This window comes from Eschrichtius robustus, chromosome 7, assembly GCF_028021215.1.
Source record: "Eschrichtius robustus isolate mEscRob2 chromosome 7, mEscRob2.pri, whole genome shotgun sequence".
Classification (NCBI taxonomy): domain Eukaryota; kingdom Metazoa; phylum Chordata; class Mammalia; order Artiodactyla; family Eschrichtiidae; genus Eschrichtius; species Eschrichtius robustus.
In genome coordinates, this window is record NC_090830.1 from 96864618 (window position 1) to 96881580 (window position 16963).

The window sequence follows — 16963 nt, forward strand, 5'->3', positions numbered from 1 at the left end:
GCAGCTGTGGCACATGGGCCCGGCTGCTCTGCGGCATGTGGGATCTTCCTGGACCAGGGATCGAACCCGTGTCCCCTGCATTGGCAGGCAGATTCTTAACCACTGCGCCACCAGGGAAGCCCATCCCTTTACTTTTTACTCATACCACAACTTTACTCTCTCACGTCCCTTGTTTCATGATCATTCTTTCGGTATGTCCCTTTCATGACCCTTTTTGGTATGTCTGTTGAGGGCAAAGCCATGTAGCTGGCATGCATAGAAACTTGATCAAGAAGCAAATTATAATTAAAAGGCATGCTGGAGCAGAACACTTGAGAAATTAAACTCAGAAGAAAAAAAAGAGAGAAATACCTTTGCATATGAATGTCCACAGTAACAACAACAACCATAACCAAAAAAATAGCAGTCTTATTTACTTTTAATTTTGGAACTTGTAGCATATTTTCCAGTTCTAGACAGAGTCAAGTGTTCTTTATTTTTCTTTGAATGGACTGTTTTATAAAACAAGTGGCTAGTTTTCATTTTCTCATTTTCTGTTAGCTCGTTCTGTGTAACTGGCCCACAAAGCTAAGAGTGACCCCTCACCACTAAAGGAAAGCTGAATGTCAGCTCTGGTATCAAATCATATTTCTCGATAATAAATAAGTAATTAAATATTTTTGAAAGGGAAATATTTTTTCCTTTACTAACTAATGTGTTACTTTTGGGGCTGTTTTTATAATGAAATGGTAAATTTACTCTTTGAGATTATACAATATTGGAATAATTATTAAGAAGTACATTATAGGAAGTTCCCTGGTGGTCTAGTGGTTAGGATTCAGCACTTTCACTGCTGTGGCCCGGGTTCAGTCCCTGGTCAGGGAACTGAGATCCCTCAAGCTGTAAGGTGTGGCCAAAATTAAAAAAAAAAAAAAAAAAAAGTACATTGTAATAAAAGGTGTCTTTTACTAGATTTCTAATAGATCATTTTTAACTTTTTTCTTAACAGTCTTATATTAAAAATATAGACTTACTGGATATTCTTAATCAGGTAAAAAGACATAAGAGTCATGAAAATTATACAGCAATTGCATGGAAACTACTTAAGTATATTTCCCAATCTGCTCTTCAATTTTTCTAAGAACTTGAGGGCGTTTCAGCACCAGAGGCAGATTAAATCATATTGCTTTGTTCAAGGAGAGTATGTAGAAAGATATGACATATAAAACAGAAGAAAATCCAAGACTAAGAAACAGATTTATATTAATTGTATATAAAAAAGCATCATCTTTTGATGATTCTGACAATTGGTTTGCACTATCTTCTGATAGCCACTGTTTTAGCCACTTTGTTTCTGTATTTATGTTGCCTCCTTGACACTCCAAGACTCAAAATGTTCTCATTGGTCAAGTTCAGGAAGAACCCCAAAGATTAAGTTTTTCAGATATGAAGACATTGATTATAAAGCCCATTGAGGAAAAAGTAATGCATCATTAGAACAGCCTTGATAAATAGATTTTACTCCATGAGACTACGCTTTTTGACAGAGAGTTATTTAAATCTTTATGTTGAAAAGGATTCTGATGCTCTGTCCAGACTCAGGCTGTCACAGGCAAGAAATGGCACCTATGTGCCATCTAGTAAATATAGACCTATGTGTCTATATTTACTCATTTGAAAATGGGGTGAATAATAGATATCTGTTTCAGTATTGACTAAGTTAATATATGCAAAGTTGCTCAGAAGAATGTCAGTATCTAGTAAGTACCCAATAAGTGTCATCTGGTAGTAGTAACAGGAGTAGCAATAGTAACAGCAGTAGTAGTAGTAGTAATAGCAGTATCGTCCTGTCACTTTTGGACAATAAAGCCTACATCTATATAAGGATAATATTATAAACGGCACTCAATCTTTACATTATTTTGACAATTCAAACCCTCTCAGCTTATGTTGTCTTCTCCCCAAAAGTGCCTCTAATGCTAAGCTAGGCATGATTTTAATCAGGCATACAATTAAATTTAATAAGATCCAACTATTTTATAGTTTCAGATAGGAGTCCATGAACAGTTGTCAAATGAGATTTTCAGAATAAGGGAAAAAATGTTGCATATTTGGAAAACAATGGATTTTAGTTAGCATCTGAAACATCATTTAGAGCAGTTTTTCTCTATCCACAAGCAGAAGCCATTTGTTAGCCATTTGTGACATTGAAGTAACTAATAATGTACAGAGTTGCTAAAGATATTGTCAAATTTTAGAGTTTATTGTTTTGGTGAGTTTTTTTTTTTAATGTCATGCATTTTGAAAATTGTTTTTTGTTCAAGGCAAAAGAGAGAAAGCTTATTTTATGGACCAGTGAGGAATTTGCTGAAAGCAAACAACTAGATGTATTAGGGTGATTTGATTAGGATATTACACATTAAAGCAGTGGTTCAGGTCTGTAGCATTCTCCCCTTATCTGGTCTGAGAGAAAATATGTGCTTTCACAACATAACCTGCAAATGATTTTGTTCAGCATCTTGGCTGAATGTTCTTGGTTTGATGTTTAATGATTTGTGTCATCCTCTCAGTTAGCAATTCCTGTGTCCTTTGCTTCGGGTGACTATCAACTCTGCAGGATATGTGTAGAAATTTCACTTACTCTCCCAGTGAAAGAAAAGGGATCTTGTTCCAAGTGAAGATTATTCATTTTTGTGATTGCTGAAAAAGGCCTTGAATTGTTACAGGACCAACAAAATTCTGTTTCAGGCTTCCCTCCTCAATTTGGAGCCCATGTTATCTAGCTAGGAAGGAGAAGAGACATATTGTTCAAATTTCTAATGTCTTAAATCAAGACTTATGGGTTTTGAAATCATTGTTCTCTGATTCACTTTTAATAATCATTCTCTGTTGATCAAGTGGCAACCCAAGTCTCCTAGTGCAAACCAGGGCTGGGATTTGGGAGTTGCAGCAGAGACAGAGGTATGCATTGTATAATATCTTAAATTATTAGACTACCATACTTTGTTCCACAAATGATAAGAGATTTTGAATTATGGGTTTGTATTAGGTTATCTATTTATTCATAAAGACAGGTGTAGTAAGTACCAAAAATGTTTTCTGGACCTTAATATATACTTAATAAATTTATCTCTTTTATGTTTGGGAAACAAAATATATTTGAGTTTTTCCTTTTTCATTATAGCATATTTGGTGTGTAGGTTAAGGAAAGTCAGAACTAGCATAAACAGTAAAAACATGCATAAAAATCAATTAAATGAACTACTTTGTATGCTCAAAATTTTAATGAATCCTTAAAGAGTTTCTGGAGCCATAATGGCCCTTGGACTAAAATTTCTCAAATCATTTCTTATTGGTATATATGCCTTAACTTATTGATATTTCAGAGAACCATGCTGTTAAGCTTTACTAGGTTTTCCTATATGTTCTTTATTTTTTTAGATTTTTATTTTGTTCATTAACAAAATATTTTATCTGACTACTACCAAAACATATTGTATACAAAGGTCACTGCCTTGTTTTTTGTTATAATATCTAACTTTATTATAAACCAGTATGACTTACTTTCTCCAATTAAACTTACAAAAAAAAAAATTCAACAACTACCAAAAAACCTCATTAAATCAGGATGTGTGTTCTTTTTGAGTTTGCATTCTAATTCATTTTTTGACTGACTTTCTTTTTCACTGCTGTACCTAATTCTAATATTCCCTTTCTACTTTATATCTATTTGTAGCTTCTAGTTTGCCTCAGGTTAGAAAATCTGAAAAATGAACTTGGAAAAATAGTGTGTTTCTCAGAGTTAATGAAACCCAGAGTAGAGGTCTAAAATAAAGACTCCTTTAGGCTTTCAGTAGATATTTGTACTTTGGAACCTATTCTTTGTAGCTTAGAATATAATGCAGACAACATAATGGCTGATCACAGTGCTGAGAAGTCCTAGAGATGCTATGAGACCTAACCTAATCAAGTTCATGTGATGAAGCTTTTTAAGAGAAGGAACATATTAGTTGAGATAAAAAAAATAAATAAAAATTAGATAGAAGAGGAACAATAGGGACAGCAAATTCCCAGATGGAATCATGGTTAAAGACTTTGTGATGCATAAAAAGACCTCTAAGAAGGCTGGTATGGCTAGACATAGAGGGCCAAGAGATATATGGCATGAGATGGAGCTAGAGAGGTAGGAAAGGAGAGAAATTACATAAGTTACTCACAAATATGTAGTCCATGGAAAAGATTTATATTTAATCCTAAAATCATTGAGAAATTTTAAAGAGTTTTTAAAAGAGGAAGAATAGCCTATAAATTTTAAAAAGCAGAGGGAATGCAAATAAATACATGTATTGTTTCTTACTAAACCCCTTTCCTAGATCCAATACTCCTATTGAAGATATTTTTAATTGTTTGCATGGGTTTTGTTCTACTAAAAACAGATATGTTCTCAAGTGTCTTACACGTGGCATCACAAGCAATACCAATTGATTGCGGTAGGTAACAAGAAGAAATATATTTTCTATATTTGACCTAAAAGAGTAAAACATGCAAGGGAATTGTGATATAATGTTTATGTAAATAAATCCTTTTTCACACTGATAACTTTAGAACTTTGGTCTAGACAGTGAATTTGTCAGAAGGCTGATCTTGGATAAGTAAGGTGGTGTGATACACATGTGTTAGGGGTAGATGTGTATATGTATATATACATATATATATATATATATATATATATGTGTACAACCAAATTCAGCATTGTTTTTATTAGTCTAATTCTTACTTCATTTTTAAGAAAGAAGAAATAATATTTTATGAGTAAGTCTTAGAGCATCAGTATTTGAATTATAGCTTATGCTATTACTTAAGGCTAATTAATGCTCTTAAAATGGAAGCATAAGAGCAGATGTTAGTTCAAAATAAATGTATAAAAAGTCTTCATTTGAGCAGTATTGGGAAATATTCCTGTCTTACACTGAGTTCCTTTGAAATAGGCTCTGGGATAGAAAAGTGCAAAATGTTTACTGGAATGCTCTTGGGATACTCACCTATAAGGAAGTGAGGAAGGCAGAACTGGCAGAGGGCTATGCTTACCTACAATGTGGATGCAACTTAGATATAGTGCTGCATCTAACCAAACAAACAAAAACAAAAAGTAGGATTCTCAGTTGAATTTGAATTTCAAATATACAGTGAACAGTATTAAGTAGAAGTAATTCCCAAGTATTTCCCTGGGAAATATGTTAAAAGCATATTTGTTGTTTACCTGTAATTCAGATTCAACTGGGCATGCTGTATTTTATCTGTCAACACTAAAATGAGTCCTTTGCCAGTCCTACTGAGAACCATTTTGCCAAAATGAGGCAAAGATAGTGCCTTTGTATCCTTATATTAGCCAGTCATAGGCCAACGATTGCCCTCTTGATGGAGACAAAACCTTGGGAGAGTTAGTTCCTCTTAGGTTGCCTAACGGCAATGCTTAGTGAAGGGTACAGATGTGAACAGTCAACTACTGATATTCCTTATGATTATGAGATGGGTGTGCTCCTATGAAGGGGCAGTCTGGATGTGAATCTCACTACCTAGTACAGTAATTTCTCTTATGTCAGTTGCCAGAGTGATGTTTAGATAATATTTCTATATCATTGTTCTGTTTTGTAGTTGTGACTTTGTTCTCTTAATAATTAATTTTCTGCCTTTGTGTCCCTTATAGAAAACTAAGGAATTACAGCTACAGATGACGATTACAATTTAGAGGAAAGAAAATTTGTGCTTTTTTACTTGTAGGATTCCTCTCTTTAGCTTTTATCAAGACAGAAAAAAAAGAGCAGTAAAAATGTATACATATGTGCAATTTCAGTCTATTGAATTTCTTGGTAAAGTAAAAGGTATTATAATTGTTGCCTGTTTTATTGTGAAAGAGGATAGAGAAAAATAAAATTCACTATTTCTTTTAACAAAAAAGTTTTTGAAATGACTCTAGCCTCTTTTACATAAATGGCTTAATTTGACTTCTCCTTAGAAATAAGAGAGAAAATGTCTAAAGAAACAAGGAGTAGGAGAAGGAGAGTAGCTTACTTGAGAAAGATAATAAACAAAAAACAAAGAAAAAACCTTGATAGCTGTGAAATGTAATAGACACTTCATAAAAGGAATACCCAGGTTTAATGAGATTCTATAGAGCAGCAAAGGTCTAATTTCAAAAAATTCTAATTTCTTATAAAATCAAACCTTATCCTTATAGTGTTATTAATTTTAAAGGATAGAACTTTTTAAAGATCTTTTATTTAGTCAAAGATTTGCTTAAGCAAAGCACATTGCACAGTGCTGGCATTTTTAAACTCTCAACAAAGGCTGCTTTTATTGTTCCTTGTATTGTTATTATGGTCATGTGGAAAAACTGCTATTTTAAATATTCTGTAATTGGTTGCTATGTTTTATCAAGTTAAAGTATCTAGAAATAAATATATTTTGATATTGAAGATAAAATAATTGCCCTAAAACAGGAGATGTGAATTCAAAGTCAGCATCCTCCAGGGCCAGACAGATAAACACAGAAGACAGTAGCAACTATGATGAAGTGGAGGCTACATACTCAACATAAAATTGTTGAAATTCAATTATACAATTAAAAATCTTCTTCCCCGTAGCCAGGCTTTAATTGAGACAAGCAATGAATCAGTTGATCACTCTTGAAAGAAAGACCATCAGAGACCTAGTATCATTACCAGCTTGGAAATGTTATAGTGTAAAACATAGTTAAAGCAGTCATGAGAAATGAAGATGTCTTACGTATCATTTTCTTACGAGAGAAAATTCTTTAAATAATAAATATTATTAAAATAGTAAATATTATTGGAATAGTAAAAACAGGGGTTCAACTGAGAGGATAAAATAATTTCTTGGACTCCTAGGAAATGGAAAAATCATTAGGTAGATGCTCATTTTTCTCTATTTATGGGTCTACATGGTTTCTAGTCTCTATTCATCTGTTCTACTATCCTCTCTGAGACAGGACTCCTATACAAGGCTCTTAGTATTTACTCCCCTAATGTTAAGTTAACTCATGACTGGGTTGCCATGGCGCCACTCCTGGACCCCTGCTCCTAGTAGACTCCTAGTTTAAATGCCTATAATTAACACATTAGACTATCTGGTCTCCTCAATCAAATTCTTGAGAAAAAGTTGGTCTATTATTTGCTTCTCCTTGAGCCAGGCTTCCATTCCTCTTTTTACTGAGCTGTAATCAGAAAGCAAGGTCATGGGGCACAAATAGGACCCACTTTAAGCTGTCTGCTTTACCACAATGACAGATTAAGACATTTAAAGACTCTGTGTACTGAAAAGGTTATGATGTCTGTTCATTATGTAATTCAAAACCAAAATAATTTGAAACTATAAAATACACACTTGGACTTCCCTGGTGGCGCAGTGGTTAAGAATCCACCTGCCAACGCAGGGGACACGGGTTCAAGCCCTGGTCCGGGAAGATCCCACATGCCACGGAGCAACTAAGCCTGTGCACCACAACTACTGAGCCTGCGCTCTAGAGCCCATGAGCCACAACTACTGAGCCCGTGTGCCACAACTACTTGAAGCCCACACACCTAGAGCCCATGCTCCACAACAGGAGAAGGCACTGCAATGAGAAGCCTGCGCACCACGACAAAGAGTAGCCCCCGCTTGCCACAACTAGAGAAAGCCCGTGCGCAGCAACAGAGACCCAACACAGCCAAAAATAAAATTAATTAATTAATTAATTAAACAAATAAATAACTTAAAAAAATAAAAATAAAATACACACTTGCTGAAGCTAAATAGCTAATTCTAGTTTACAAAGTTCTGGATAAGACCATGAAAGTTGAATCTTTCTATTTTCTGGTATGTATGTGTACATTTGGTACACTAAGTATTGAAGCACATTTCAGCAATCCAGCATAGGTTGATTTCTTGCTCAGGTCTACTCTCACTCTGTCTCTCAACCCAGATCATCCCTCTGCTAACAAACAAAGATTTGTAGGTATTTCCTTCCCCAGAGGTAGGGTGAGGTAGCTTCCTTGGGGAGAGATCAGAGTACAAACAGATTCAGTACTTGCATTGTGTTCTGTTTGCTTCAGACTGAGGTTCTAACAAGCTCAGGCTCCTTGTGACCACCTCACTAGGGACAGTCATTAGGAATGATCCATCTTCTTCCCCATGTTCCTTCCTGTAGGCCTTCTTTCTATCTTCCCCCCAAATTTCTTTACCTCTTTCCATTCTGTCTCCTATTACCTCCTTACTTTAGCAAATTATATTAATGTCAGATTCCTAATTCATTCAAAGGGGATAACAGTAAAGACTAAGGACACTATTAGGTAAATACTGAATTGTGTTGTCCTTCTTTTCCCCTTTTCTTAGCTGAGAATCCTTGGCTAATTTAGTAACCGAGGAAAATGTGTGTAATGTCTCCTAGTGATCTGGTGGGTGGCAGGGTAGCATCTGGCCTGAGTGAGTCAGACCCTAAATTTACAAATACCACCTGGTGAATAAGATACTACCAGTAATTTCAACCTGCTGTTGGTTTCTGAAGCTTTATAGAAACTTAGAAGAGTCATAAGCCACCACCTTAGAACCTTACACAGAAGAAACATTAGGCTTAGAGAAAAAACGTGCTCTCACCAGAAGTGAAGCCAAACAGACATATAACAAAACAGGACTGAAAAAGAGGAAATTAGGTGAACAGGGTCTATGTTCCTAAGTTTCTTATGGTTAATTGCTCCAAGCCACTGTTTAATGAATATTCCAATTTTTTAAGAAATTGAATGCAAAATATCAATGTTTTGATAATGCTGTAGATTATTCACACATGTGCAGGTTTTACCAAACTGGAAGTCTCTTCTTCCCTTACTAGAAGTGGAAAAATCAAGTCTAAAAGCTTAAGCTTATGCTTGTTCAGTAACGCTAGGCAAATTCACTCAAATGTTTGATGTGACCTCTGAATGGTTACTTTAAATCCAGTGGTTCTCAACTAGGGACTTGCCAGGGGATATTTGGCAATGTCTAGAGGCATTTGTGATTGCCACAAGTTTCAGGGGGACAATACTTGCATCTAGTAGGTAGAGGCCAGAAGTGCTGCTAAACATCCTATGATGCATAAGACAACTCCCTGCAGTAAGGAATTATCTGGGCCCAAAATGTTACTAGTGCCAGTGTTGAGAAGTGATACTCTAAATAGTTCTTACTTCATTATTCAATCAATAATATGTGTGAAGTGACTGTCACATAACTAATAGTAAACAATATTTTACTGAGCATTATGTCATTCTAAGTACTTTACATGCATTAACTCCATTTATCCTCTCTTCATTATAAAATAAGTCATGCTATAATCCCCATTTTACAGATACGAAACAGACACAGAAGAGGTAACTCGCTAATGATCACATAGCTAGTAAATGATAGACCTGGGATTCAAACCAGGCAGTGGCAGTTTGGCTCCAGAACCCCACTCTTAGCCACTACAGTAAAGGGAATCAAATTCTTCTTCTTATCTCCCTTCACTTCTCCCCATGCTCTTACAACTTGAAGAAGAAGACCTCTGCAAATCTCAAGCTACAGAAGAATGCCTAATTCTGAGTCTCAGAAAAAAGAGCTTTATGCAGTATGCAGTGTTCCACCATAGTTGTACTAAACTTTATCTGCAAAGTTAAATTTTTTTTAATTGAAGGATAACTGATTCATATTCTCAAGTCCAGATTAATTCAGATTTTGAATAATATGATTAAAAAAGAAAATATAACCTCTAGCTCAAATCATTAAAGTTTAAATTCCACAGGTCAAAAATTTAGGTATGTGTATTATAGACATTTTATACTAATAATCTAACATTTACTTCTTTTGAATTTTATTGCAGTATTTGTTACTATATTTATTTTATAATATCATATATAAAAATTAAATAGTAATGTAATAGAATTTATTTTATATAGTTTAGTATTTTAATTTACCTTAATGCCTAAATGATAATATTAAGCTATTTATTTTGTTTTATAATTTTTAGATGCAGATTCCAGCCAGCATCCAAATCTTGATTTCATATGTTACAGCACTTAAAAACTATAGTCAGAGACTATTTCTAAATATTTTGCTTATAGTTTCATCCAATTTAAATCTTTTTAACATTTTAGTATTTTTTTTCTTTGGTAATAATGATCTCATTTTTTTAAAGGAAAAAAAAGAAAAACCGAGAATTTTATTTCCCTTTACACAGCGTATTTTTGTTCAAAGCTTCAATAATAATTAGTACAGATATAATATTTCCCAACTGACAACACTCTTACTTAGTGAGGCAAAACATAAAATTGAGTAACTGGAAATGGCAGAAAAGTACAGGCTACAGGAATAATGCAGCATGAGATCATTATTACCAAATTTTGCCCAAAATGCTTTATTTCAGAAAATACCAATCTTAAAAAAAAAAAAAGAAAGAAAAGTTTCTTGGAGTTTCTATTCTACTTCTGAGAGATACCAAGAAGACTTCATTTAAGCTGAAACTTCAAGGGGAGTTAGCCAGAAGATTTGGAAAAACAATGTTTCTGGCAGAGGACAGAGCTAGCGTCAATGTGCTAAGGCAAGACTGAGCCCAAGATGTTTGAGGAACAATGAAAAAAGACCACTTTGCTGGAGAAAAGTGAATCAGGAGTAGAGGCTGAGTGATGGGATCTGCCAGAAACAGAAGTAGAATACAAACTCTAAGAAACTTTTTTTTTTTAAGATTGGTATTTTCTGAAATAAAGCATTTTGGGCAAAATATTATGTGATTAAGATATGAAAGGAAAACTATACATGTTTTAATTTTACATCTTTCCTGCAATTATTTTCTGTGTGCCTATCACCTATCATTTGCTAGAAGCTTCTCAAAATTTCCATGTAAACAACATGCATATTGAGTTTATTCCTCCTGGTCAGATTCTGTTCATACCTTTAATTTTATAACTCAGAGTAATTGACTTACACGTTTTATTCCGTTAGGGTCCTAGAGAAATAGCTGCAAAGAATCGCACTCTTCGGATCCCCCTGAACCCACACCTCTGCTCCCTCCCTCCTTACAGCCACAGGAGGGCCTTTCCACATTTGTTCTACCTCAGATATCTGTTTCTCTTCCGAGGCTTTAGGGTAAAAATCTGCACGCCTGCTCTGCCATCTGCTTTTACTATTCTTTTCTTTATTCATCCCCCTATCGCCACTTTTACTGATTATCCCCAGCAGGATAAAGCTGTTTTCAGTACAGTTCTGCTTAAGGGGAATTGATGGTTGGGGAGAAATTACTGCAGTGTTGATAGTATTTATCAGAATGCAAATCTATTGTATTAAAGGAGAGAAACTCATTACTAAATAGAATATCTTGAGTCAGGGATTTAGCAAGATTTTGGGAAACACTTTCATGATATAGAATGGGAATTCACATTTAAATTCTTGAACCCATAAGATTGATTTGAGCAAAGTAAACAGAGTTTGAACAAGTAAAGCAATGAGTCTGGTCAAGATATTTCAGGCATCACATACTATTTGCTCCATATAAGAGCTCAAAAGCAAAAGCAAGTGCAAATGAAGGATTTAAAGGTAGAGCTACATGTACAATTGCTGACTCAATATTGGAGGAAAGTCAAGAAGATTTGACAGAAATTTGTATATTGCACAAAGCATGACTTCTGAAAGGATTGGGGTTGGAGTTGAGTTGTTGATGCGTGTGTATGTATGTATATATTATATGCATATATATGCATATGTATATGTATGTGTATGTGTGTTCTAGAGGTCAGGGGTGGGGTCTGGAGTCCCAGAAATCTGAAATTTTAAGTAGCAACCCAGGTGACCTTTGATCAAACAGTTCTTGGGCTTCACTTTGAGAAACATTGGCTTCAAACTTGCAGAACAATAGTTACGAAGAGCCTCAGTAGCTAACCATTATGTATTATTTCTCATTTGAATGGGAAGACTCCTAGTTATTTTTCTATTAACAATGCTGTTTGCTGTCAGCTTAGAGAAATATGCTATATTGTATTAAGACCATTCATTCATTCAGCAAATAATTAGAATGCATAATGTGTTCCAGGCAGTGTGTTAAGCTCCAAGTTTCCTGGTGATTATATACCCAATGTTCCTGCTCTCATGGAACTCACAGTCAGTTAGCAAGTATGTAGGCCATGACCAGCTCTGAGTTTCTTATTTCCTCCTTGGCCTGGAACATATAGTGCATGTCAACAGGTTGTGCATCCTTATGTACATTCAGTATGCTGGCACATAAGTGTGGCCTAGTCCTTATAATGTAGCTGTGGACAATATAACAAGACAGTGTTGGCAGCTGGAACGTGGACGAAGTAGGTGAAGTGGCTTGATAAAGGCAGTTTTCTCAATAATAGGCACTAATAGTAGTTTTACAGTTCTATGTTTGAGGGTATCAGAGAATAGGTAATCTGAGAACTAAAAGGAACTCATCCTGGACAGTCAAAATGCCAACCATCGCAACTAACTTCAGCACATGTCTCTTGAGGAGTTTGGGAGAACTGAGATGTCTTGCTAATCCAAATCCCCCAGCTTGAAATTCTCTGGAATACTTTGCTGAGTATTATTCTTTGGACATTTTAGAGAAATCTTTAATAGCACAGAGCAATTTTTCTGTGGGACAACTCTGGTGAAGATCATTTTAAAGATGTGATTTTAAAGCAGACCCACAAAGGTGGAAGTTCATTTAGTAACTCCTATTTCACTTAAGAGATGTATACATACTATGTATGTTTATTATTATATATACTACATATAAGATATACATATATACTTAAATTAGAGATTTATTTTGAATTTTATCAAATACCTTCACTTACTTTCATTCTTCAGTTCAGTTACTAACCTTTAACTATCTGAGTTTCTCAGTCTCTTTTGCCAATCACATGCGTTCAATCCCCAGTAAACACTCTTCTGCTTACCACCTTAGAGCTTTCTTTCTTTAATCATTTCAGTCATGCCTGTTGGCCACCATTAGAAATGAATAAATGAAAGGTTTGGCCCCAAAAAACTGAGAGTATTTTTTCTGCATTGAGAGGTCAATGCAGAATACTAACTCTACTATCATTAACCTAAGTAGAATTAGAAAATAAACAATAGATTTAGCCCCAAGTGGCTGAAAGGCCAATGCAGCACACTCCTTTGTTACCATTGGCTAAAGTAGAGGCAGAAGACAGTAAAAGAGAATAAAATAAATGGTGTAATCAAAGTAAACTGAGGCTATGGCCATGGTGGACTCAATAATATTGGTCTCTTTAATGAGTCATATCAATTCAGCTAAGCTTTTTGTGTGACTGCTGTATGACAGACATTTTCTTGGATACTGGGGATCCAGAGGTGAATAAGTCACAGCAGTTCTTGTAATTGAGGAACTTAATGTCTAGTCTTGTATGAAAACTTTTGGTAGTTATCCAGAAATATACTGATCATTATGATATGAACAGCCTACATTTACTGTGTTGTTCCAGACATAGTGCCAAGAGATGGACCTATATGTATGATATTATGATTTTCAGTTTATAAATCTGGACACCATGGGTAGAGAGATTAAGTAACCTACTGAGGATCATATTGCTAGTGATTAATAGAGTTGTGATTCAAGCCCAGCACTCTGAATCTAGATCTTAAAGACTTACTATTTTCTAAACTATGCCCTACAGTTTTATTGTTCTTTTTTTTTTTAATTAATGAGACTATAGTAGTCATTTATATTTCTTTTCAATTTTGATTTTATGACTAAATATGATTCTGCATATATCAGAAACTGGTGTTTAAAATTTGCCAAAAGAGAGAGTCTGGTACAGCAATTCAGAAGTGTAGTGGGCCCTATCTGTAATTGGAATACAAACATGTTTATGGTTAAATATTCTGTTATTAATGACCCACAGCCTGCACAAACAGCATGGATCAACTTGGATCATCCACTTCATGATAAGGCCAGGAACTTTTCCTTTGAATGACTTTCAAAGTTTTTCATAGTGCATGCATGCCCCTGCGTGCACACACACACATACATACACTTAGACTCTATATATCATTTCTTTGCAAGTTCTACTAGTTGTACTGTAGGGCAGCACTAATCCAGCCATTCCTATAATTGAAGCCTGCAGAGTCAACTGTTGAGCAGCGAATCAGAGCCCTGTTTCAACAATGCCAGCTCAGCCAGACTTATTATCTTCTCTCTTTTACTCCCAGTGGGTCTGTCGTTTTTGAAAGTGACTGTTGCCTTTGCATTTCTAAGAGAATCCTCACTAAAATTTACATTTTAGCCTAACTTGCAGGAGCCTACCTTCAGGGTTTGAAAGTAAAGGTAATCATAGTATATCTTCAGGAGGCTTCCTGTTTCCATTTTCCTTAGAAAATTTGTATATTGTGAGTTTCATCAAAAACTGAGCGAGACTACTTGGAAATAGATAAAAACAGCACTCTGAATAATTTATTCCAAAAGAAACATGTTTCTGTCCAATTATTTACATAAACACTAGCATTTTAAAAGCTTTTATAATATCTACAAGAATTATTAAACCCATCGGTTTCTGTTAGAATATTCCCAACTAAGTAATTTTTTTGAACACATGATTGCCTTTGAACTCTAGCTCCCCAGAGCTTCACAGTCAAGGAAAGGCTAAAAGAAATAAATGAAACGTTATGGCCAAATTCAAAGCCATGATCATTCTGCATCCTGACTTATTTTGGTAAGAAAGGTAAGTCAGAGAGCTGGGATGTGATTTTAAGCAATCAAAAAGGAAAGGCAAGCCCAATTTTCCCCCTCAGGTTTGTGTGTGTATTAGCATGAACTAGATATGCAGGCAGAAAACTTTTCTTCAGACTCATTCCTTCCTAGATTCTCAGAGGCAGCAAAGTTTATGACCTCATTATTAAAGCAGCCCTGTTCTCCTGATTGCTTTAATACCTGGAATTTTGTCTAAATTCTATTGAAATTCCTTATGAAGGATAATTATAGTTGTGGGATTCCCACAAGGTGTAGACAAAAATGGGTATGAGATGGGAGATGGTGTCACTATGACTAAGAAAATAGTTGAACATATTACAAGGGGTTGTAGCAGTAGATACTATTATAGTATTTTGAGTATAAGATTGGTATGTATGTAGCAGGGGCCAACTACCTCTGGGAATCAAGTACTTTGCCAAGATTGCTGGTTTTGTTTCATATCATATGTTACTGTGGAAAGAATCTTCTACCTCTACTCATCTTCAATGAAATGATTTTGTGTGAAGTCTGTAATATTGGTCAGGGACCTTGGTTACAAAAAAACACAAAACAAACAAAAAACAAAACAAAACAAAACAAAAACAGAATCCACTCTAGTTTCTTTAAACAGAAGGAAATTAATCAATGGTTGAAATAGCTCACATATGATAATTGAAAGGGCGGAAGAGGTAGAATCTGTTTTGGCCTTTTAGGAACAAGTTGCAAAACTAGGACTACTATGGAAAATTCTGCCTTTACCATGGTCCAGAAAAGTGGAGTCAGAAAGTTGCTGCCACAGTTGCTAACTCTAGAACCACACACTTCTGCTTTAGTCCATACCTGCAAAAACGAATGTCTAACACCTGCTTTCCCCATATAATTCATTCCGAATGATGTCTCATGCAAAAAGCATCTTGTCAGAGTAACCTAATCATACATAGAATTCTAGCTGCAATTGAATCTTTGAAGTGTAGTTTTTAGCTTCCCAGATTATACATTTCAGGAATATGTGCAAAGAAGGTGGTTAAAATAACTATTGTGTGATATGGCTGTGTGCATCAGCCACGTCTGTCACAGGCTGGCATGTTGTCATCTGTCTCATATATGGTGATATAAGTGGAGTCCAAATAACATGCCACAGTGTGTTAAAACTCATGGAAATTACAGATTTCCACTTCAAAATCACTTTGGACTGTGAAATATATTAGGTAAATTATTAACATTAAATTTATAACCTTTGTTTTTAAACCAAATCATGCCAGTGCATATTTTACAGAAATGGGGTAATCATTTTTATGAGTTCTAATGAGATTATATATTCATCACTATATATTTAGATATTATGTGATACTCATCTCTATAACAGTATTTTTAAAAGAGGAAATTGTGCTATTGTGGGAAAACATTGTCATCTTGTAAACATCATTAAAACCTCTACATTATGTATCTCCATATATAAAGAAAACAAGCATGTATGAGTTATTTTTAAACATAGCTAGTTATGTTCCAAAACACAGTGAAGGTCACTACTCAGGGTTATTCTCTAGAAAGTAAGTTTTCTGTTTTCTTTGCTCTTTGACCCCTTGTCTTCTTTAGCAAAATAAATTGGAAGCTAATTTAACGTTCAGGAAAGTAAAAAATAATCCTGGATCATCTGTTTCCCTTAGTGACACAAGTGGATAATTGCAGTCCCATTTTTCTAGAAGAAAGATAAATCACCTTTATGTCTTTTTAATAGAGTGAGCATTCGAGGCTCCAGTTTTCTAGCAAAAGTGTGTAACAAATACTTCTCAAATGAGGAGTCCTAAAACTTCAAATATAAATATAAATATAATATAAATTGAATGTCAAATTGAACCCTCATCTACCCAGTGTTTGGCTTCAACAATGATCAATGTTCTACTATTTTTTTTCAACTATACCTCCACGTATTCCCCATCCCTCATGTGATTATTATTTTTGTGGCAATTTGAGGTTAAATTTATTCCATTGAAATGTCCAAACATTACATTTTGATAAATATATAATCTGTAACTACTACCCCAATCAAGACACAGAATATTTAAATTATGGTAAAGAACTCCCATGTACTCCTTTGCAGTCATTCCTTCCCACACCCTTCCCCAAGTAACCACTGATTGGCTTTGTATTACTATACATTAACTTTGCTTCTTTAAGAATTTCATATCAGACATAAATCACAGCAAGATCCTTTTTGACCCACCTCTTAGAGAA

The 16963-nt window shown here is 34.8% G+C and overlaps 1 protein-coding gene across 1 annotated transcript in view; it reads left to right on the plus strand.

Annotated features, from left to right (window-relative positions):
* The window catches only part of PCDH15 (protocadherin related 15), a 1145650-nt gene that overhangs the window by 627935 nt on the left and 500752 nt on the right, over positions 1-16963 (plus strand). The window lies entirely within an intron of this gene.